This window comes from Patella vulgata, chromosome 1 (assembly GCF_932274485.2).
Source record: "Patella vulgata chromosome 1, xgPatVulg1.2, whole genome shotgun sequence".
NCBI lineage: Eukaryota > Metazoa > Mollusca > Gastropoda > Patellidae > Patella > Patella vulgata.
In genome coordinates, this window is record NC_065879.2 from 15207378 (window position 1) to 15232362 (window position 24985).

Here is a 24985-nt window from a genome sequence, read left to right on the forward strand (position 1 = left end):
ATAAATAACCGCCATATCGATACATTACCACTAAACATGGCGCTACACCAGAGAGAGAGAGAGAGAGAGAGAGACAGACAGACAGAGAGACAGAGAAATGGGGTTTAACGTCCACTCGACACAAACTAGATCATTTCGGGACTAACGTATGGTTTAATTTTATTTCAATAATTCGCTTGCGCGTAGGGGTCTTTAGCAGTGGGAGGAAACCGGAGGACCCGGAGAAAACCCACGAGGTTGGACAGGCGACCCTACTCCTTGTCACGTACAACCGGGGATTCGAAACCACGCCAGTCGACTCAATGACAGACTTTATGATACAGCGCGCACACGCTAACTATTCAGCCATCCAATCCCCGCTACAACGTATAAATATAATAAATATAAAAACCCTCATAATCAAAATGGGACAGACCACAAGATTACCAAAATCATGGAGGTACACCATATAAATACAACATGGTGCTACACCATAGAAATATAACATGACGCTACACCATAGAAATATAATGTATAACCCTCAACACCAAGATAGGACAAAAGCACAACAGTGGGTAAAATTGTGATTGTGCGATCATTTCATTGAATTGCTCTATTTCGATCCCCAGCTACTTCGTTAGAAGCCAATTATTGTAAATTTAAACTGTCCGCAGGCAACTAATGCCTAATACCTCATCTTAAATATAACCCCATTTAAGATCAGTCAGAAGTGAAATTGATTTATAATATATTGCAACAGACCAGTCAACTCACGCTAGTCACAAATTAAGAGAGAGAGAGAGAGGGGGAGAGAGATTAACGTCGACTCAACACAAACTAGGTCATTTCGAGACTAGCATATGGTTCAATTTTACTTCAATGATTCGCTTTCACGTAGGGAAATACCCATTGTCATGACATATACACGCTGGAGCTTGAAAACACTATGCTCGACTCAATTATAGACCTTATGATCTAAAGCGCACTCCCAAATTACGAAAGAGGGGAATGCGTGGCGACATTCAGATCACTCCATTACACAAGTCTAAACGCATCCACGTCATCCTAATTTACGACTAAGGCTGAATGACGAGAAATTATTGAAGGACAGACCCCCCCCCCCCACCCACGTAAGCTAACCAGGAGGTCTCTGGTTCGCTCCCGGTGTTGGCCTAGAAAGTTCCTCGGGATATTCCGACGCCCGACTACCACATTTCAGCTTGTGCAGGACACAGGATCTGCCATGGGGCAATGTCTATAGTCGTTCGGGTGGCACGACAAACCTAGGTGACATGCACACATCTAAAAGAACCAATGGCAGTTGGAATTCGATATAAGAGTGGGTCGCACTGCCGCTATCCGGGCAACATTTATCTCATAGCACACTGTATGGCGTATGCCCGTCTTTATTAGCCAGGTCGCGCAGAACAGTGTGTCGATCTTTTAAAAGGGCATATAGGTAGATTAAGAGATGGCAGGTCTCACTATAATAGTTAAAAAATAGATAACGATAACAAAATATGCTGAACGTTTCAGTCAAATTGCTCCACCCTGAACCGAGATATTAGCCATTGAATTTTCGGCTAGTCTCGGTCGTCATTACTGAAGTTGGTATGATAACAAAGTCTCGAACTTATTTATTTATTTATTTATTTATTTATTATTTATTTATTTTTTTATCTTTATTTTTTTATTCATTTTATTTTATTTATTTTTGTTTTTTATATTTATTTATTTATTTATTCAAAATCATTTAACTGCTTATATGTACCATAACTAAAATAATGTAATTAGTTTTTGTCTGTATCATATATAATTCGACATTGTACATATAATATACACCCAAACCAGAAGGAAGCAAATTAATATAAGCCTACTTGGCTTGTTTTTGTATCCTATTATTTATGCTTTTTACATTGTATAATATTCTCGAAATAAATACCGTTTAAACCAAAGTCTCGATTATCCATTATTACATCAAATTATCCATCACAAACTGTATTCAAATCCAGTAAATATCGCAGGCCAACGATGACATCGAGAGTTGATTATGGTCTAGATAAGTTAATTAATGTCAAATTAATAATTTAGACACTATTTCAGACCCAAAGAAAGACCTGCAATAGGCAGATTTAGCTCTTGTATAATGCATGATTAAATGACGATTATAAACTTTAAAAAGAGATTAACGATCCTCCAAATGACTTTAAAAAGATATTGACGATCCTCCACATGACGGCCAAAAACTTTAAAACGAGAATAACGATCCTCCAAAGACATTAGAAAGGTACAGGGACTCTAAAAAGGGATAAATAATTCCTCAAAGGATGATCATTGACAACATTTTCTAAAAAAAACACTCGATAACATTTGAGAAAAATACATGTGTTTTCAACCTAATGATAATCGACAACATTTTCTAAAAACACTCGACAAAATTTGATAATAATACGTGTGTTTTCAACTTAATGATACATAATTGACAACATTTTCTAAAAACACTCGATAACATTTGATAAATATACATCATAACTCACATTCGTATCTAGTATCTAGAATATCCTCCAGTATCCGGGCATACAACTACTGCTCGATCCGTAATTCTCTAGCTAAATGAAAATAAAAATAAAAATATTCCAATTACATTCCAATTACAGAACATGTTATAAACAACGTGTTCTCATTAACATGTTTTTGTTTATTATTTCGTCATGACCAATGACGATACTGATGGCGATGATAATACCAAAGACGTAAAAAACAGAAATCAATTTACAAATTATAAAAGGGACAGGAAAAGATCATAACTGTTCGTAAATGTATATAACAATTAGCAATTATAGAAAAATACTTAACACCTTATATTCAACAATCTGGGGACCGTAGTGCGTCTTCATTAGCCTAGTCGATGTAGAAAAGCAGGACATTAAACTTTCATTTCATCAGCGCTAATCTCCGTCAACCCCCCCAGCCTGGGTCGAATGCCCACGTTCACCTACATGTAAAAGAACCCCTGACAATTGGATTTCGAGTCGGCAGAAAAACCGCTGCCCGAGCCCAACTGTTCCACAGCGCACAAGAGGGCGCATGTCCGTCTTCTTTATCCCAGTTAGTTCAGAAAAGTAGTTTCTACTGTCAGCGATGCGGGCAGAACGGAGGTCTGTACATGGAGAGCTGTCTAGTCGTTCGGATGGGACGAAAAACCAAGGTCCCGTGTACACGTTGTCGTGAACGTAACATAATACTTGTCAGCCGGAATTCGATATCGGAGTAGGCCGTGGAGCGCTGTACAGGAAAACTTCCCTCATAGCACACTGTATGGCGTATACCCGTCTTCATTAGCCCAGACGGAGCACAGCGGTTAAACCCAATTTCATTTCATTCCATTCAGAAAGGTAAGACGTTCAGCAGTATTTAGCACCGCCTGCGGTAATGAAAACAGAGAGAGAGAGATGGGGTTTAAAAGTGAAGACCAACGATTTCCAACAAGGTTTCCATACATCTTAAATATATATTCATATATAATCTCCTCTGTAACATAAGCAAAATTATTTTATGTAAGTGAGAAATTTATTTTTTATAAAAAAGTGACGTAGTTGGTTCAACACGCTCTCAGGTCTCTATAGTAAGCAAACAGATTTGGCATAAGTTTATGGTTCAATTTTATGTCACTTATTCGCTTTTGAATAGGGGTCTTTAGCAGTGGGAGGAAACCGGAGGACCCGGAGAAAACCCACGAGGTTGAACAGGCGACCCCACCCCTTGTCACGTACAACTGGGGAATCGAAACCACGCTGGTTGACTCAATGACACCCTTTATGATACAACGCACACACGCTAACAATTCGGCCATCCAAACCCCGCTTCTAATGAGCGGTTTTATTGGCTTAGACCAATCAAAAGAATGGTGTGAATGCTGATAGCACAGGGATGAAACATGTGTCATGAGGTCAGACAAAGAATTATTATCTACCTTATTGTATATTCTAATGTATTCTATCAGAGATGTTTTTCTTAAATCGATACCAGGAATGAAATGTGATTTACAAACAGGTCATGGGGGGGGGGGGGCAGCGGTGCATCCACCTACTCTTCTATGAATTCCATCTGAACCTCAGGTTTTTTCGAGCCAGGCATAAAGGTCGATCCCCACTGCATTCAATTGCAATCTAGAATAGAGTGGTATACGTGGGACCGGGCTTGTTTAGGTTAGTGACCCAATCTATTTCTCTAGCAACATGCTAAAAAACTGTAACTTTACAGTTCATTAAAAATGAAACGAAATAAAATGGGGTTTAACGTCCGACTGGGCTAATGAAGACCGGCTTGTGCCACAGTTTGCTATGAGGGACATTTTGCCCGGGCAGCGGCACTCCGGTCCACTCTTATATTGAATTCTAATGCCAAGGGATCCTTTACGTGCAAACCAATGTGTTCACGGGACCTTGGTTTCAGTTTGTTAGAAGAACCGTATTTGCAGATGAACGAGTTTGTTGAGTGGAACAGATCGCCCAATGATACCCAAAGAAAAATATTTCTAAAAAAGTGAAAAATTTAAGTGATTAATATTGATTAACTATTAATAGAATAGATGACCCAATTCATTATTGATATAATCGATGGAATAGATGACCCAATTCAGCATCGCTGGAATAGATGGTCCAATTAAATATTGTTAGAATAGATGACCCAATTAAATATTGGTAGAATAGAGGACCCTATTTTACACTGAAATAATAGAGGACCCTATTTTAAACTGAAATAACAGAAGATCATATTAAATATTGATTGAATAGATGACCCAATTAAATGTCGGATATAATAGATGGCCCAATTATCTCTATAGGAATACGTCTTTAATCCTTAACCGTTTAGTTTAAACTGTACAGACCATGGGAGATTTTTCGTTTGTTATATAAATAATGCAAATGACATTATTCATTTCCCGATAAAATATAACAATTTGGAATCTGTTGGATTATCAGATTTGTATCTGGTATCAAAAAGCAATTATCTATAATTTCCTACATTTGTCACACCAGTGATTTCGGTCGATACCATTTATCTAATTACCAGTTGACGATTTTAGAACATCTGAAAGCCTGTCCAACACGATTCTTAACCTTGTAATGCGTGCGCTAAAGCACTTACTTCAATGGGTGTACTATATGGTAAAAGTGTGTGAGAAAAATGCGGTTTTACGACCACTCGCCACAAACTAGGTAATTTCGGGACCAACATATTTATTTCAATCATCAGCTTGCGCATAACAGTCTTTAACAGAAAATCCACTTCGCGCAAACAAAACTGATAAGACAAATCTGCGGACCAGACAAAATACAAAACAAAAATGTAATCAAGTGCATGGACCCGGGAGCAAGACGTAAGTATCCACTGCGCTGTACAGATCCAGGCCTGTAACAACACAGACTTCAGTCAAAATGAAAAACTAAATAATGAATGATAAACAAGAAAGACTTATAAGAAGTAATGCGAACGATTTTGATTGTGGTCGTCTCCTGTTGGCGATAGTCTGCCATGGAGCCATTTTCATTAGAAGGCTTGATGCCGATTTAACTCCGTACATCTAATCAAGGCCTTCGCGTAATACTCTTCCTTTTCTCGTTACTAATTTCGATTGGTCATGGATCCTTGATAGAAAATAGTGTTCCGCGCATTCCAACTAAAATGTCTGGCAGTGGCAACCGAGTTGTATATAGTTCACGGTTCCGTCAATGTCCAAAATCTGTGGGGGGGGGGGAGAGAGATGGGCAATATGTTAATGATCCCCCGACAGTTAAAAATCGAAATAAGCATAGGCCGTAGTAACGCTGCAGTGTCAACAGTTCCCCTACAGTATAGTACCAGAAATTAAGATGCTAAATCTCATATCAGTTAATTTGTTCGTTGTGGTATATGCACCTAGCACACTATGTTTTATAATGATTGTAAAAATAGAGAAGGAAATGGGGTTAAACGTCCACTCAATACAAACTAGGTAATTTCGGAACTAACACATGGTTGAATTTTTTATTTCAATAATTCGATTGCGCGTAGAGGTCTTTAGCAGTGGGAGGAAACCGGAGGACCCGGAGAAAACCCACGGGTTTGGATAGGCGACCCTACTCCTTGTCACGTACAACTAGGGAATCGAAACCAAGCAACTTGACTCAATTACAGACCTTATGATATAGAGGGCATGTGCTAACAATTCAGTCCCTCTCCCGCGCAAGTAGAGAATAGTTCACATTATTTTATTATATCGCCGTAATTATCTGGAACGATTTACCGAATGATATTAAGACTTTAGATTCACTATACAGCTGTAAAGCTACAACCAAGAAGAATTTATTGTCAATACAACAGTAACAAAAAGCAAGGAAATATTATGCATTGAATGAACGAATAGTTTAAGTGTAGAGTCACTTGTCGAACCTCGTGGATGTTCTCTGTGCGTAAGCGCAAGACTGAGTTGGCATTGCATTAAATTCTTTCTCTCTCTCTCCTTCTCTCTCTCTCTTGAACGGTTGTTAGATTTTCGCTTTTGATATCTTTGTTTACATCTGACAGGATCATAATGACCAAGTCTACACGCATTCAGTAGGCTTAGTTGACCAATAAATGTCCATAAGACGCTTTCGTCGGTTAATGAGTCTACTTCTGCCAGGGAAGAAAGCAACACAGCGAAGAAGGAGGGATTATACGTCGGGCGAATCGCTGATAAACCTGCTTACTTGGATAAGTCAAAGGGTATATGGTCGGTCATAATTCCAGGAATTATTTGTCTGTTATGTCAAGAGATTGTTTGAGATAATTTACAAACAGGCGTCTGCATTAAATTCAGTTTGAAAGATCTGTGGAATTTTTATGACAGTCTCCAGACATATGTTGAGATGTCATATCAGCCAAGCAACCGAACAATAGCTTATGTGGGATTTCCAACAGTGTGGAGGGGAGATTGGGTTGGATGAAGCACACGGTTTTTAAATTATTTAATTGTTATTAAATTGAGGCCACAGAGTGAAAATGAAACGAAACGAGGAAGATTGACTAGTCATTCGGATTCACGAATACTAGCTCCAGTATACACGTTGGAGTGCATGTAAATGGATGCTGGACAGATGGAATACGGTATAAACTTAGCCGTAACGCCGCGGTTGTCCGGGTAAAAAATCCACATTAGCACACTGAATGACATGTGCCCATCTTCATTATTCCGATTCAGACAGAAAAGAGGGAGGTTAAACCTCATTTCATTTCTTCTTACTCCATTTTGTACGATAGTACTGTTATAGTGTATCTTTGCATATTTTTTTATATCTATTTAATTCTAGTCAAAATAGCAATTGACCTATGTCGAATCGATTGATACTGCACTAATCTTTTAACTGTTTTAGTTTATACTTAATGTAATGATATATATTACGTAATTATAGTTAACAAGCGTTGTTGCTATGTCCATATCATCTTCGGTATTTAAACATCCGTCTCTTATGTGCAATTTAGTATTTCTTAATTTATTCCTAATTTTGTATGTTCCATATTCTACAGTAACTTTAGTCTGTTGATCGGCTCGTCATAGCCATACCTTCGGATCTTATAACCAGAACACCCTTGTCGTTCCACAGTTGAAATTGAAACATTTTATTGACACAGGTTTCAGCGTAGTTGCTCTTAAATTATGGAATGATTTACCTCTGAAAATCCGAAACTGAGAAACATTCAATCCACAGAAATGAAATTAAATAGGCTTTAACGTCCTACTGTTTTGCTCCGAACTGGGCTACTGAAGACGGTTCAATCCACAGCTTAAAGTTACAATTTCATATTTTTAAGTTATATTTTTAAAATGTATTAAAATAAAGCCCTAAAATAGATGGTATCTATAAACAATTTTACCTTGTTAAAGAATAATCATATTAATCCTATAATTCACTATTACCAGTTAAGAAATTGGCAAAAATACCATTTTCAACTTCAAATTCAAACGTTTGAGGATAGCTAGACCATGGTGGGTAATAGGAAATAAGGGAGGTAATTGGGAGGTAATTGTGTTATTATTACCGGTGTGAAGATTTTTAAGTGTGAGAAAGATAACCTACGATCGTATAATAGTGAGTAGACAACCCATTGAGCAAAAGTCATAGGAATAATTATGTTTTGACTTTCTTAGAAAATATGAAATTGTAACTTTAAGACTCGCTTATTTCGGGAATGCTATGAGAATTAGGTTTTCTCTGTTTACTGTGTACATAACTATTTTCTCAGTGTGATTTTGACATGCTTTTGGATGCATGGGTTTGGCGCTTTACAAATGCACATTATTATTATTATAATTATTGTGACCGTTAGCCAGCGTTGGACACTTGTTTATTAAAAGTACAACTTTAACTATTTATCTGAGTTATAGTCGTTAGTACTGGAATAAGCTGCAACCCCCAGAATACAACACTACGACAGATGGTGGAGAAAGCGTGTAGATGATTTAGTTTCTCGTATTTTCCGGCGAATCCTCCCTGTGAATGAAGTGATCGTGACAACGACATGGATATAGCACTCTCATTTCCAGCAGGTGTATATGGACATGTTACTAGTAACATAGAACCTGAGACAGGATAACTGTACCACAGAAATATGTTTTAATTCTACGCATCGTAATCCGGAGAACAATCATCGTTCTTCAGCCAAGAAAGGGGCGCGATCAACTGCGTCGTCAAGAATTTCTTACTAGGAAAAGTGACGTTCTAAACGAAGCGATACCCATGGGTCCCCAGGATGCCTAAAACTATTGAAGTGGCGTTGAGGCCACTTTCTGTGGAAAGTGTCAAAGTTGTCAACCGGACATCGGAGGGCAGTGCCGGACTGGACCCACCTCTCCACCTGTCCGTGGCAGGTGGCCTAAGCTCATTTTAAAAAAAGTGGGCCTAAGCCTATAAAGAAAAAAGAAAAAAAGAGGAAGAAAAAAGAAAAAAAGAAACAAAAGAAGAGAGAATTAGAGGGGGAGGAAAGAAAAGAAAGAAAGAAAAGAAAGAAGGAAGGAAGGAGAGAACAGGAGACAGGACAGGAGAAAGAAAAGATAGGAAAAAGTGAAAAACAACACAAAAAAAGAAGTGTACTAGAATTCTCAAATTCCTCTAATAATAGTGCTCTTAGGTCATTCTGTTATCTAATTGTATCAGGAAATCAAACATTTGCCTTCTACTGCTTTGGTCTGAAATGCTTGGAAAATGGGTTTGCTGTTGTCAATTTTTAAAATTTTCCTGGGGTGAGAGCCCCAAAGACCCCCCTCGGACCGCGCTCGTGACACGCCTTCGGCGGGTACTTGTGTGGGCCTTGGTAAATGAAATGACAGGTGGGCCTTCGACCCCCCCAGTCCGGCACTGTCGGAGGGCCAATCAATACCGGCAGTGTTTGTCTAAATATATACATCGATGGAATAAGACTACAAATATGAATGTTGGATTAATCTAGCGAAAGAGAATGGGATACAGCACCCAAGTCAACTCGGAAAGTTATCATAAGACGAATTAGAAAGGAAAAGCAGAAACATATCATTCGTGGGAAATGTGTCGCAACAATGATAAATTCGTGGGTGTCCGAAGATGATTTGGATGACTTTGCTAAAGTATATTATATAAAGGACCATGCAAAACAAACTCTTGACCCGTCTATCGATCAATATGTTCGGCATGTTACATGTCTGCAATAACACCATGCACGAATGCAACAAATTGTATGGCAAAATAGACAATTTGTGTAAATATATTGTAAGATTTTTGTTTGATCTCGCATTTTAATGCAGTTTTTACGGTGCTTCCTTGTTTTAGCAAATATTAATCATTATAAGTTTCAATTTGGTCGTACTTGCGTTACGGAGCCCTTTAAAGCTTTTTTCGAAGAGTCTGGCCAGCAAACCGAGGACGGTAGGTGGCTCTTTGGGACCAATTTCTGGTCTAAAAAGCAGACAGAGTATGACGGAATCAATGTGGTTTTCGCGAATAATTTGCCACGACTAATTTGTACCACCTCCCAGATTGGTACTTATATTGGTTTAATTAGATGCTGTCTAGTTGTAAAATTTATCAGTTTAAGTAAGAAATTCCCGAAAGAACAAGAGATAATCATAATTTTACGTTCTTCCATTTTACGGCAAATCATTTTTCAGAATATTCTGCGTCGTTTTTAATATCAAAACCTGATCAATTTATTTTTTTTATTTACCTAATTCTAATTTTATTTGCACAATTGAATAAGGCGGGGATTTAATATGAGCATTTCATTGAACGCATTTGACAAAAAATCAAGGTCCTGACTTTGAGAAAATCAAGGTTCTGAAAAGAAAATTAGAAGTGTGATTGGATGACCCCTCGTGACGACCCAGACATATTTTGGATCCCTTGGGGTAATCTGTTACATCCATAGACCGTTTTAGCACCATAAAATATGGTGTCGATGACAAAGTCCACATATATCAAGTGATTTAATCATGGTTAACTAATGTGATAAACTTGCAACACGGATTAATTATTTAAAGGGGGTGGGGGTAACTCTAATTTAAAGGGCGGGGCCTGTACACATGATCTCAGTTTTTGTACCATATTTGGGCGGGGCTTTGGCGGTCAAATAGTCTAACGTGTACACGGGACCTAGGTGTTTCTTGTCAGGCTCTAGTGAGCCAGCGCCTTCATCACTATAAGCCATAATGGCTTACTGTGCTATAAGATAAATATTGCCCGGTTAATTACGTGTATACACCAGACCTCGGTATTTTTCGTAAAATCCGAAATCAGGACATGTATTTTCAATAGCCCATTTACCTTTTAGTTATAACGTTTTTGAAATGAAATGAAATGGGGTTTAACGTCCTATGGTTGTTCACCGACGATGGAGCTAATACAGACAAGAATACGACTTGCAGTGCCCTTTGAGGGACACTGTCCCAGACAACGACGCTACGGCCTACTCCTATTTCGAATACCAACTGTAAGGGGTTCTTTTAAGTGCTCGAAAATGTGTACACGATACCTCGGCTTTTCATCTCACCGAACAACCAGACACTGCCCTGGTCAACACCTTCGTCCTGCACTACCGACAAGGGGGAACCCGATACTGTTGGGTTTTTTTGTGTAAGAAATACTTATAATTTACCTTTTCTTTTCAAAACCAGTCGTATACAATTTATTGCATGTAGAGGAACCACAATACAGTCTAACTCCGTAGAACACCTGAAAAGCACAAAGACAACCAATATTTATCAAATGATCATTAGGTGTTGAATCTGCCACAGATTCGCTGCTGTTATGTCTCTACATGGCGTGCGTCCGTCTTTATTATAATAATCTTTATTAGATTTTCTCAGTGGTCTTTAGTAATTGAACTGCTTATATCTGAACTGAATTACTGCTTATATCTGAGCGAAATATCGAATTGGCATCGCTTGTCTTATCCAGCAATGATATATGAGTTCGGATGGTCACTAAATGAGGACCTTAAACAACTATTTCATTTTATATCCTTCACGATTCAAAACAAATTGTACCTCATTATCCAGATTCATCGATCAAAGTTAACACAGATTAAAAATTAACTTGGATTAAAAATCAATTATTCACATGGTTTTACGCCCCGATAATCAGCTTATTAAATCCATTAGAGCCTTTTTAGCAAAATGAAATGAAAACGGGTTTAACGTTCATGTTTTCAAAAGCAACCGGGCAAATGTAGACGGACACACGCCATGCAGTGTGCTATAGGAGCGATTATATTCGAACAGCAGCTCTTCCGCTTACTTTTCATCGAATTCCTACTGTCAAAGGTTCTTTTACATGCACGCTAACATGCATACACCGGCTCCTCGGCTTTTATTTCCATCCAATCCGTAAAATACCGTCCATTAAACTACGCTTTAAAATCCAGGGGCACTATCTCGATCAAGACCAAGATCGAATAACTGAGCCAACGTGGCTCCCTGCTATATAGCGAAAGATCAAACTGTATTATTGACAAAAGGTCAGATATAACAGCATCTCTGATTACACCATTTAAAAATTATATTAATAATGTAGATAATGTCATATTTCCAACAATTATAGGTTAATGTTTATCTATATTTTTTAAAAAATTTCGGTTTTGAAAGCTATGTCTCTAAAGCCACAAATGTGCGTGTATATTCGGGTGTGGGGGCGGAGTGTTGGTTTCATATACATTATATACAAAGCAGTAGTAGGTCAATTCATGAGTAAAATATTAACGAGTGACAAAAATAACACCACATTATTATATATATAGAGAGAAACAGGGTTTAACGTCCACTCGACACAAACTAGCTAATTTCGGGACTAACACATGGTTCAATTTTATTTCAATAATTCGTTTGCGCGTAGGGGTCTTTAGCAGTGGGAGGAAACCGGAGGACCCGGAGAAACCCACGAGGTTGGACAGGCGACCCTACTCCTTGTCACGTACATCCGGTAAATCGAAACCCCGCCAGCTGACACAATGTCAGACCTTATGATACAGCGCGCACGTGCTAACAATCCGGCCATCCACCTCCCCCCCCCCCATTATTATATAAGGAAAAGCAATTCTCGTTATGAAAACGGAGAACAAAGTAATTTTGTAAGAGATGCGGTTTGGAGATACCATGAACCGATCCACACCGAGTAGTGCATGAAACCGGAAACCATGTCAAACCAGGTATCAAGTCAAACCAGTTACCAAGTCCAATCGGGTACCGAGTCACACCAGGTTCCGATCTAAACCGCGTACCGAGTCAAATTAGGTACCGATCCACTCCGAGTTACCATATAACAAGTTGAAGCGTATTATCGGATACCCGAATTATCAAATCAGGTAACGATTTGAATCGGGTACCGTGTCAAACCGGCTTTGACGAGACAATCCATGGTACCGAGTCGAACAAGGCTCCGAGTCAAACCAAGATTATCCCTAATTAAATTATTATCCTTGCATTAGAAATAAGCTAGACTTATCCCTAATGTCAACTGTGTACAACTAATTCTTATGCATTATTAAAATGTAATACCCACTAGTAGACAAGCACGTATATGGAAAGTCAAGGCTGTTTGAACCACAGGTTGTCATCGGGCCAATTTTGTAAAGAGCACAATCACATGAAATGAAAAGTGGCCCACGTGATTCGGGATTATGAAGATGACCATAAGACATACAGTCTGCCAGTAGGAACATTTCGCCCTGTCACTAGCGTTTCCGATTACTGCAAACCAAGAGCTATTTTACCTGCAAGCCAACGTGTAATTGAAACTTTCGATTTTTGTCTAATGGTAACGACTAGATGTTTTGCCTTTCCAGACTATAGCCTACCTCCTGCATCCTTTACAAGGTTAAACCAGGCTAGAAATCCGTGAGAGGGACCGCCATTGAATTCAAATTGTCACCATGTTAAATCCCTCGAATTCGATTTGCGCGTACCCATTGTACATACATTGATAATGCTAGGTTCCCACTACCACGATTCGTACAGCGATTAAAATCGTGATTTTGTTCGTGGAGTAATCGTGGTGATCCTATCAGGTCTTTTCATATATTAAGGTCAGTCGTAGCAGCCGTGTTGATCGTATATAAACCTATCCGAATGTATCTGCGCGTAGAGAAAATCCTATCTAACGCATCGCACGGCTATTTGAAACCTAGCATAAACAAAACTATAAGGTCAATCTGCGTTCAATATATTGATAATGCACATAGGCATACCCATTGTTCGTAACAAATTCCCGATAGAACTAATTAATTACGTTTCAATTGCATTCTTCTCGTTTTCTAAACATCTTGATGTAGATTGGTTAAGGTAACATGTGGGATATGACATGAAATAAATTGAAAAACAAAACTAATAACATTTCTCGGGTTATAAGTTCAAACAGGTAACATATTTCCGTGTTAAAGATGAAGAAAAACAAACAACGATAATCAGGTATCTATTCACATGGAGCTATCAATAGATTAAAAAACAGACGTCAGTTGATGTCGTTCCACTAAATCAATAGATTAAAAAACAGACGTCAGTTGATGTCGTTCCAAGATCAGCCCTCTTCAGATCGGAGCGTTGGGCCCACGAGGGCCAGACTGCTCCCACACGTCATCAGATTAGACGTTCAGATTAGAGTCAGGTTTTTAATTAAGGCCACCTGCAGATTTAGTCATGGTCGCGAGATGTAAATAGGGTCAGGGAACGTGATTGTTGAGATTGTGGGCTAGGGTTAGGGCTCGATATTAGGGATAGGGTTAGCCCTATCCTCGTTTACATCTCGTTACCTTGACCAAATCTGCAGAAAGCCTTATTATTTAGACCTAACATTATACCCAGGAGCAACGCATTAGCAATCCGTTTATTAATGGCTCCTCACAGCACCATTAGTGTAAGCCAAAATATGTATAAATAGGCTGACTAGATGGAAATTTACCGTGGTTGTCTACGATATCTCCCTTGATGGAAGTGGACGTAAAACTCCAGGACCGAACGAAATAATATTTATCATTGTCTGCGATATCACTTAAGTGGAAGCGGACGTTAAATAAAACTATTTCACGCGCACACACGATATTTATGATTAATTTGAAAACGTGACCTGTGTGTTATAAACTATTCTAGCTCTCTTTACAAGGTTTCCTGACAAGTACAGCTGTCTGTCTAGTCGTTCGGTAGGCATGAACAACCGAGGTCCCGTGTATACAATGTCTGGCATGTTAAAGATCCCTTGGCAGTTGGAATTCGATATAAGAGTAGGTCCTAACGCCGCTGTCCGGATAGCACATTGTATGGCGTATGCCCGTCTTCATTAGCCCAGTCGGACCAGAATAGTAGGACGTTAAACTTCACTCATAACAAAACACAATACAAGGTATATATGGATATATATTCAATAACGACGTTTCGTAACACATACAGGTCACGTTTTCAAATTAATGATAAATATCCGTTTCTAGAGTTTTACGTCCACTTCCACCTAAGGTGATATCGTAGACAAGATAAATATCCTTCGTTCGTTTCTGGAGTTGTACGTCCACTTCCACCTAAGGTGATATCGTAGACAATGATAAATATCCGTTCGTTCGTTTCTGGTGTTTTACGTCCACTTCCACCTAAGGTGATATCGTAGAGATAAATATCCATCTAGTCAGCCTATTTATACATATTTTAGCTTACATCAACTTAATAAATAATCAGAAGAAACCATTAAAATAATTAGAAGCACCTACAATAACAACAAATAATAATTAAAAAAAACATAATAATGACTGACCCTTTAGTAGGATAATAACAGATAATCAGTACTAAAGATCAAAGACCAACCTTAATAGGGTTTCACCATATCACATCTTACTCAGACCAACATTAATAATCACAACTTAAAAACTGTTAACTTAGAACCTGGCAGTAATAACGAAAATATAATATGTTACAAATAATAGAAAAAACACCTTCAAACCGGCATGCCAACTTAATAAAATACCTATGATAAATAGTCATGGACACTTGACATGCTTTGAGAGTATGTTCACAGGTGAAGAACTTATCGCCCCAACCGAACCACTGAGCTGCACATGCGACACGCAATAGCGCCATACACGTGGGAGGGGTTCATTGTCAAATTTGACACTTCAAGGAAGGGTTGATGAAAACTGCCGCGTGCTGGTTTATCCTAACCATGTTTGCTTTCCTATCGGTTCTTGCATAAGATTTTCTGTTTAGCGTATCTTTGCTTTAGTGTGTTACGTTTAATTTGATCGGGAGACGTATTCGTCGACGTCAACGTCAACCGACAACACTGCGAGAATTGGCCGTGGCACTGCAAGAGGAGTGGGTCGGCCAAATCGTGGTTGGGCGGTTGATTAGGAGCATGTCACGATGAATTGCTGAATGTCTTAGGATTGGTGCAGCAATTACTTATTATTAAGACAAAAAACAAAAACGTCCATTTTCACTTTTGACAGTGCATCTCTTTGCGAGTGTAATGGGGCCGTCAGATAAGCTGCCCATATGAACTGTTTATGTTCATGAGATGGCAATTGGTCTGTTATTAACATACACTGGTTACCTCTAATAAAAACAGCAGTGCATTTCCGCAGTTTTGTATTGTTTCTGAATATCCTTACTTTTTTGAAGAGAATATGCTACTTATGCTCGATCTCCTAGGGTACAAGATCGCACACTGATCAGCAGTGAACAATCACTAGGGATGACATCGGTGCGGGTTAATGAGCTCGCAATATTAACCTTTTTCCTTCTGCAAATTGAATTCTAAAACATTTTTTGAAGTAACAGAAAAATAAATAAAGGTGTTTGAAGTATATACCTGGATTTAAAAAACAAGTTTCCTTTTTAGTGTAAATAAGTCACCTGATTATTATTAACTCTACTTTATGACCGAATTTCTTCCAGAACGTGTTGTACGTGACAAGGAGTAGGGTCGCCTGTCCACCTTCGTGGGTTTCTCCGGGTCCTCCGGTTTCCTCCCACTGCTAAAGACCCCTACGCGCAAGCGAATTATTGAAATAAAATTGAACCATGTGTTAGTCCCGAAATGACCTAGTTTGGGTCGAGTGGACGTTAAACCTCATTTCCCTCTCTCTCCTTCCAGAACGACCATTGACAATGATAGCAGTATCAGGACAATTATGGTAGTTAGATTTTATTTAAAGATAATTTCGTTCGCTGGACGGAGAATTACCAAAATACAGAAACATATTAACACCAGGTTTCACCAATCGGTTAAGGTTTTTATTTCAGAACTATAGTTCAAAAGTTATAATCACATTTTGGGGACAATTAGTAGTTAGATTCTATTTAAAGATACTTCCGTCCGCCCCACATCACTTATGACTAATGGCTCTATTTTCGGCTGACGTCTAATTTTTATAAAAACAATTTACTCAAATAGATTATTAATTAACACTTTTTTATGATTATTCTATTTTTATTTTATGGCTTGGATTTAATTGGATTAAAATGGGGCCCATCAAAAGATTGACACGGCTTTTATTGTCTGCAAGGCATGCTGATAGTTGTGCAATTTTCAATCCATTTTATCTTTGTAATACTATTTGGTAATTTATGCGAAATTGCATCAGGCGAAAATTAGTGCGCCAGTGGACATGATTTAAGATTTGATAAATATGTCATATGTTATCTCTCCTTTCCATTGTCAAAATATTGTCGTTGCGACCATATTATATCCTGGACTAATTATTGGTTTCAAATTCATAGACAAGGAATGGAGCAATATGATGGGTTAAACGATATGGTTATTTTAATACTTTAACGGAGGCGTAGATTAAAGAACATGTTGATCATTTACATTTTTCTTCTTTTTTTCAGTGTGTTGTTTGCACTTTTCCGTTCAAGTGGAAGCACATTCCATAGTGCCGGATAAGCCGCTTTGAAGCTTCGGGGACCAAGATTACTTTTTACTTTTGGTACAACTAATAGATATTATGCCAATCCGATGCTTTTCGTTACCGTTGTTTTGTATCTTTGCAAACGATAAACATAACTGAAAGATTTTTGGACAACTGATAAACACAGTATGGGGACAATTATGGTAGTAAGATGTTATATAAAGATGTTTCCTTCCGCTCCATGCAGAATTACCAAAAAATCATAAAAATATTAAAAGAGCTAAATCGTTACTATTTGGGATCTAGAAATTGACACAATGGGTTGCAACGCATATAATAATGTATATAGACTGATTTAAATTCAATCTTTTACTCCGTCTTCATTAGCCCAGTTCGGAGCAAAACAGTAGGACGTTAAACTCCATTTCATTTCAATCTTTTCCGTTTTTACTCCAATTTCAAATCGGTTATGTTCGGTGAAATACGCCAGAAGTCTCAGTCGAATGGCAATCTCGAGCGTCTGGTTATTCCAGTCGATTGCGCATGCTCTCCAGATAAATATGGCGTCACCATTTGACATGACTTGAGGAATATGTCTAGCCTCGTTCTTTTTTGTCCCTAGTTACAAATGGCGTCGAAACCAATTAAAGTACTCGATTCGTGTACCAATGGTAAAATGTTTATTTTGTCTTAAAGCGGAAATTGCAAATTTTCTAAGAAAGTCAAAACGTTATTATTTCTATGTATTTTGCTCAATAGGTTGTCAACTCACAATTATACGATCATAGGTGTCATTCTCACACTTACAACTCATTTACACAGGAAATCATAACACAATTACATCCCAATTACCTCCCTTGTTTTCTATTCTCCACCATGGAGTAGCTTTTTTCATACGTTTGAAAATGAAGAGGAAAATGATATTTTTGCCAATTTCTCAGCTGGCAATAGGGAATTATAGGATTAATAGGATTATTCTTAACCAAGGTAGGACTGTTTATGGATACCATCTATTTTCAGGCTTTATTTTAATATATTTTAAAAATATAACTTAAAAATTTGCAATTTCCGCTTTAAATATTGAATATCAGAAGCCCATATTTTTCCGGTAAGATCACAACATCAATGTTGATTTAAATTGACAAACAATTACTGTTTTCAATGTGGAAGACTTTGGATGATACTGAGTTAGAGACTTAGCTACTTTAACGTCACTTATCATCAATCAGGTATATTTTCGGGCAATATCTAATTCCTTTTTACACAAAAATATACCTCAATAGAATAATAGTTAATAGAACAGTGTCCATAAGCTTTATATAAACTCGCGAAAAGATCGTGCCTATTTCATACGATGACAGACCTAGTTTTCGTCGACACAGGTTCTTTCACGTGAATACCCAATCTGTTTTACAGAGTATTACTAAAGTCTTCTAATATGTCTGTAAAATATGACTGCCTTCAAAACATGACGTCATGCCACGCGGCGTAACAAAACCTTACTCATTTTAATATACCCATTTACACTAAAATAGGAAATAATTTTTACCTACAAATACTTCAAACGTCTTTATTTATTTTTCTAATACATACAAAAAATATGTTTTAGAATTTTATTTGTCGGAGGAAAAAAGTTCATATTTGTGGCTCATTAAGTCGCATCGATGTCATCCTTATCAGTGATTGTCGCAGCCCAGCGAATATTCACTAAGAATCAGTGTGGTGAATACCATCGTGTACGCGGAACCTTCTGTTAGACAACATCAAATATCTTTCTTTTTCATGAATTTATAAGGCTGGTTGATACGTCACGATCGGTAAATTACTGACCGCGAGCTTGACAGAATCGTATTTTAGACCAAGATGAACTTTGTTCTAAAGAATTTAAAAGCTAAATTTGCCTAATGCAGATTTTTCGTTTGGCATCACATGTTATATAAATAATTAATTAGACATTTATTTACATGCCAGGCCCATAATCAACTCTCTAGAATTTCGGTTGGTTTTGACTTTCAACAGATTTACATACGATTGGCAGTTAATGATTTAATTTAAACGTGGATAATCGTAATAATGGTAGCAATGACAATTGTGACTACACTGTTCTGCAGTCGACGATAATTCCTGTGAGACAGACTTCCATTAGATTCCAGAGAGGTTCCATCTGAGTTCCTAGACAGCTGCTTGACTGGCTAGGGTGGAGAATGGCTGTAGTTAATATTGTAATATGTACTGTGCATTGTACCATCTGTAAGCAGCTATATATGATATGTAAAATGTAAAAACGAACTGTTGCATTGTTATAACTGAGAGGACAAACGTCTTAAGAAACCAGTAAGAGCTAAATACACAACGTGGAACAGAAGCAAAGGCAGCTAGAGGCAAATTCTAGACGATCACACGAATACAGAAATATGTAGCAAGGAAAGATGCATGGGTCGTATGTAAGATGTGGCGACCGGTTTTCCCACGTCTGACAGAAGGAGCATGGTGCTACATCCATTTTCATTATTTATTATTAAACTATTATAGCGATAACTGTGAGCTCTGTATCTAAATCTTACATAATGCATATGTATAACACATCTTTAGTTTAAATTTGAATTGTTTATATTGTAAGAGGGGTGGGATTGCGAGGGTAAATAGGCCATACACGTTCTCCAACCCCGTTCATCATATATCCCCCAAAAAGACCCACCCCGGAATGTACAACCAAAAACTAATACGGAACGAACAGACGATTTAACATTAACTAGAGTGTATATGGGTTTAAATGAAATTTGTTTATCCAAATCAGAAGGCATTTAAAAGTTCTATTCGATGTCAGTAAGTGAATATAGGAAATATAGGTCTGTTATAATTACGGTCAGATCTGAGTGCTGTGTGATATGTCACCGTGGATGGATGTGACTTTTAACACAAATAGTCATACTGAGAGGATACAAATATCCACGGGGAGCGCGGTTACCAAACATCATTTTAAATGTGTGAAACAGATCGATAATATGGCGTTTATTTGAATATTGGCTTTTTACAATCTAGACATAGAGCCGCAGTGGCTCAGTGAGTAAGCCGTTGACTCTCTAACCTGGAGGTATCGTGTTCAATCCCTGTGTTTGAAGAGGAAGTTCATAGGAAATTTCCGGTGTGGTTCCCTCTTGTCAGAGGCCTGGCACGGGACAGCGTGTGTTTGTTCGGATTGACGTCCATGTACCGGCGTGGCTTTTCCTTGTCAGAGGTTCCATGTACACATTGGCGTGCACGTAAAAGAGCCCTTGACAGTTAATTGGAATTCGAAAATAAGAATAGACCATAGCACCGCTATCCGAGCAAAATTTCCCTCATAGCACAATGCATGACGAATGAATTCTCAACTCGTCTGTATTAGCCCAGTCGGAGCAGAATAGTAGGGTATTAAACCATGTGTCATTTCTTTCTCTCAGTTTTTATCAGAAAGAAAAGTCGAAAGTTCATTCCCGTTTATCTCAGTTTGTGGCAGTTTAAATCAAATACAACAGCTGAAAAAAAGTGTATCCCCATTTCATTGTATTGTTGTTTGTCGCAGTTCTATTTGGAAAGACAAACCATCTCTGACCTAACAATAAGACGGGGATCTGAATGTAATCTTGGTCAAACTATTAAAGTCATTAGCTTACTTTACAAGTTCTTATAACAACTCCTGTGACAATACGGTTTTGTTTTTAACGATGCTGTTCGATCATGTCTAATATAAGCGTTCCATTAGTTACTGGAACCAACATTTACTCTGCGGTACAACGCTGCCATTATCCAGGCTAATTGGCTTGTGAAAAGATTGACCAGTTTGCACCGAAAAGTGCCGAAGTAGATTGGCTGTGGGTTCTTTTATGGGCATTGGATTATAACAATCTTTATAATATATGTTTGTAAACATCAATAGTAGTTAACTATATTTAGGAAATATAGCCACACTTTGTGTTATTTTAGAACCAATGGTTACAACACATGATCACAGTTCGTGGACAGCGATAGTACTTAACTATATTTAGGAAATACAACCACACTCGTGGTTCTTAAAGAACCAATCTTTACAATACATGATCACAGTTTGGTAATTGGATCACGCTTTGGAAATAATATAACCTTCTTCTTTTATCGGATTTAGAGGAACGTTAATGTGCAATAGATGTGAAGAGTCCAGGGGAAGAGCGATCTAAGTCATATTTTTGTCTTTTCGCATAAAAGGCAAAACAGACTTTTGGACGAGAATGCTTGACGGAACAGAAAAACAATTCGGTTTAATTACAATTTCAAAATTATGTTTAATACGAATCATAATTACCAGCACAACAATTAACTTCCACTTTTCAGCCAAATTAAGGTACGATGGACGTATTTGTCCGGGAGGCCATTTCAGACGGGCTTTGGTTCGATGTGACTCCGATCGTTTTTACCTGAAATTGAGTGTTCCACAGAAAGCTTATACAATTTGCTACCAGATGGCGCTATTAACTGGGGTTCGTTGAAAAAATGACTTAGATGATCGTTCTTCTCCGGGGCTCTTCATGTAAAACAGTATATAATTCATGACCAAAATTAGACATTTCAGGTCTGTGCTACAATTAAAAGTAGTTTCGCTCCACGAAGAAGTACCAAAAATACATTGGTATAATATAACCATTCACAGGAAACATTTTATCCCGGTATACTTCAAACACCTTTATGCCTATTTTCGTCGGCCAAGTCGGTGCAGAAAAGTGAGACGTTAAATCCCATTTCATTTCATTTGATTTCCGTTGCAAGCAAGCCACAGTATCTGTTAAAAATATCGCCATTTTGAACCAGGAGCTCCAACATACACTTGGTAATCATTTACATGCATTTACTTCTTTGATGTTCGATACAGATTATACGGTCGTACTAGAAAAGCAACTGAGTCGTTTAGCTTTGCTTTTTATACTGGCATAGACCGTAAAAGCAAATGAAATTGAAGATGCATTATGTAAAGTTTAGACAAAGAGCTAGTCGTTCTCACTATCACTGTGTGTAGTTTCGACAAGATGTGTGCATTATCGCATTAACTATGGTACTGATATATTCGAGGCACAGCCTCGCTTCGCCATTTTTAAATTAAATCATTAAATGGCCGAACTTTTCTAACCTAGTTGAAAGTTCGAGCATCCGATGACATCAAGAGTTGATTATGGTCTTGTCAATTTAATAAATGTATTAATAAATTAATAATTTATATAAAATTTAAGACCTGGCGAAAGACCTGCAATAGACACATTTAGTTCTTGAATAATGTATCTTTAAGACAATTGAAAGTAATTGCGATTTTCATCGTTTTTCATTCACAACAACGATCAAATTATTGACTTGGGTCTACTGTTTCATAAGTTGAGCGTGTTCTATTAGTTCAACAACCACTTACTATTCGTGCTTGATTGATTCTAATTCCTACTCGTAACAGATGGTTGGTCGACAAAACCTTTTATTTCCTAGATTACATCATTGATAGGTCTTGTCTTAGAATAGTTCCAGACATGTCGGTACCTGAAACGGTCCAGGCATAGTGTAATTACCTTGTTTAAGAGACAATTGGGGGTTCCGACTAGGACATTTATTATTTACGAAACAATTTATCTGGCAAATATGTGTGGCAGTAGATGAGTTCTTAAAATGCCGGTTTATTTGAGGTTTCGAAAAGATTCATTATACAGGAGCTAAATATTCTAATTGCATGGTTTTTTTCTGGCTTCAAATCTTATATGATTTAAACATTTATTCAGATGACAAAGCTACAATTAACTTTCTAGAATATCTGATGACTGACATATTGAATATTGAATGGATTCGGACACCCACACAATATAAAAATTTAACGTTAAATGGATAATCGAGACTTTGTTTATAATGGTGGCAATGGTATTTGAAAACCGAGACTATTTAAATTCAAACACTCACAACTTAGCTCAGAATAAAGTAGTTTGACTGAGATTGTCAATATTTATTTGTTATTATCTATTTTTAACTTTTATGGCACGGATATCATAATCTTGCATTGTGCATCTCTAAAGAGGCATTGTCACTCTCACCAAAAATGCAGCAATGTTCCAATATCTTCAGATAGACTGGTACAGTGGAAATAACTCCTCAACCAAGTAATGTGCCAACAACGAACCCCTAAGAATGGTAAACTGGCAGACGTATAAAATACACGTGGGCGTCGTCTGAAATTTGAAAGGTGTGTAAAATGCATGCGTGAGTATCCAAACGGACAGATGTATAAAATGGACGTGGGCGTATAAAAACGGACAGACATATATAAAATTGACGTGGACGTATAAGCGAGAGAGAGAGAGAGAGAGAGAGAGAGAGAGAGAGATGGGGTTTAATGCCCACTCGACACAAACCAGGTCATTTCGGTACTAACATATGGTTTAATTTTATTTCAATAATTCGCTTGCGCGTATGGGTCTTTAGCAGTGGGAGGAAAACAGAGGACTAAGAGAAAACACACGAGGCTGGACAGGCGACCCTACTCCTTGTCACCTACAACCTGGAATCGAAGCTACGCCAGTTGACTCAATGACAGACCTTATGATACAATACTCATGCGCTAACCATTCGGCCACCCAACCCACCCGGACGTATAAAAACGGACAGACGTATAAAATACACGTGGGCGTTTAAAACAGACAGGCGTATAAAACAGACAGGCGTATATAATACACGCGGGCATATAAAAACATACAGGCGTATATATGGGAGGTGGACAAATACGGACAAATGTATAAATTGCACGTTGGCGTATGGAAAAGGACAGACGTCTAAACCACACGTGGACGTATCAAAACAGATGGGTGTATATAAAATGCACGTGGGTGTATAAAAAGCCGACTGGCGTATAAAATACACGTTGGCGGATCAATACGAAATCTCAAAATAGACAAGACAACGAGTTGATGACAAATGAAAGCTAACTGGAAATGGCGACGGTGGTATTGCTTTGTGAAGGCTCGACATAATACTCATTTTTCAGTGTCAGGGTGTCTGATTGATGAGGATTATCAACATATTATTCGTTCGGCTATTGTGAGGTCCCGTCTCTAGAGAAATGATTTCATTAGCTCGCCAGTAATCTAACTACAATCAATGTCTCATTTAGAACTAATCTACACGATGTTCCAATAATCCCAGGATCATTCCGTACATAGCTATATGGCGTTTGGGAATTTGAACATTGGACAGCTTTTGATGGAGTTGGAGTTGTGTTGTAATAGCGTTTCCAATTCAACGACTAGGTCCCGGATCCTTTCACTTGATCTGATATGTGCGTTTGTTGTTTGTGGCGTCTGTATAGTGTGTCATGTCCATAGGTTTGTTGGTGGTCGGGTGTTCAATCCATGCATTGGCCGAGAAAGTTCATCCATATTTTCCGGCGTGGTTCCCCCTTGTCAGTGATGCAGGACAGCTGTCTAGTCCTTCGGATGAGACGAAAAACCAAGGTCCCGTGTATACATTTGAATGCACGTAAAAGATCCCTTGGCAGTTGGAATTCGATATAAGAGTAGGCGATAGTGCCGCTGCCCGGGCAAAATTTCCCTCATAGCACACTGTATGGCGTATGCCCGTCTTCATTAGC

At 38.1% G+C, this 24985-nt stretch overlaps 1 protein-coding gene across 1 annotated transcript in view; it reads right to left on the reverse strand.

Moving 5' to 3' along the window:
- The window catches only part of LOC126821786 (thyrotropin-releasing hormone receptor), a 71824-nt gene that overhangs the window by 6585 nt on the left and 40254 nt on the right, over positions 1-24985 (reverse strand). Inside the window, exons 2-3 of the mRNA XM_050550322.2 lie at positions 11128-11204; positions 2517-2588 (exon numbers count right to left, since the gene is read on the reverse strand). The gene's annotated coding sequence lies outside the window, so the exon portion shown is untranslated. The remainder of the gene's footprint in view (positions 1-2516; positions 2589-11127; positions 11205-24985) is intronic.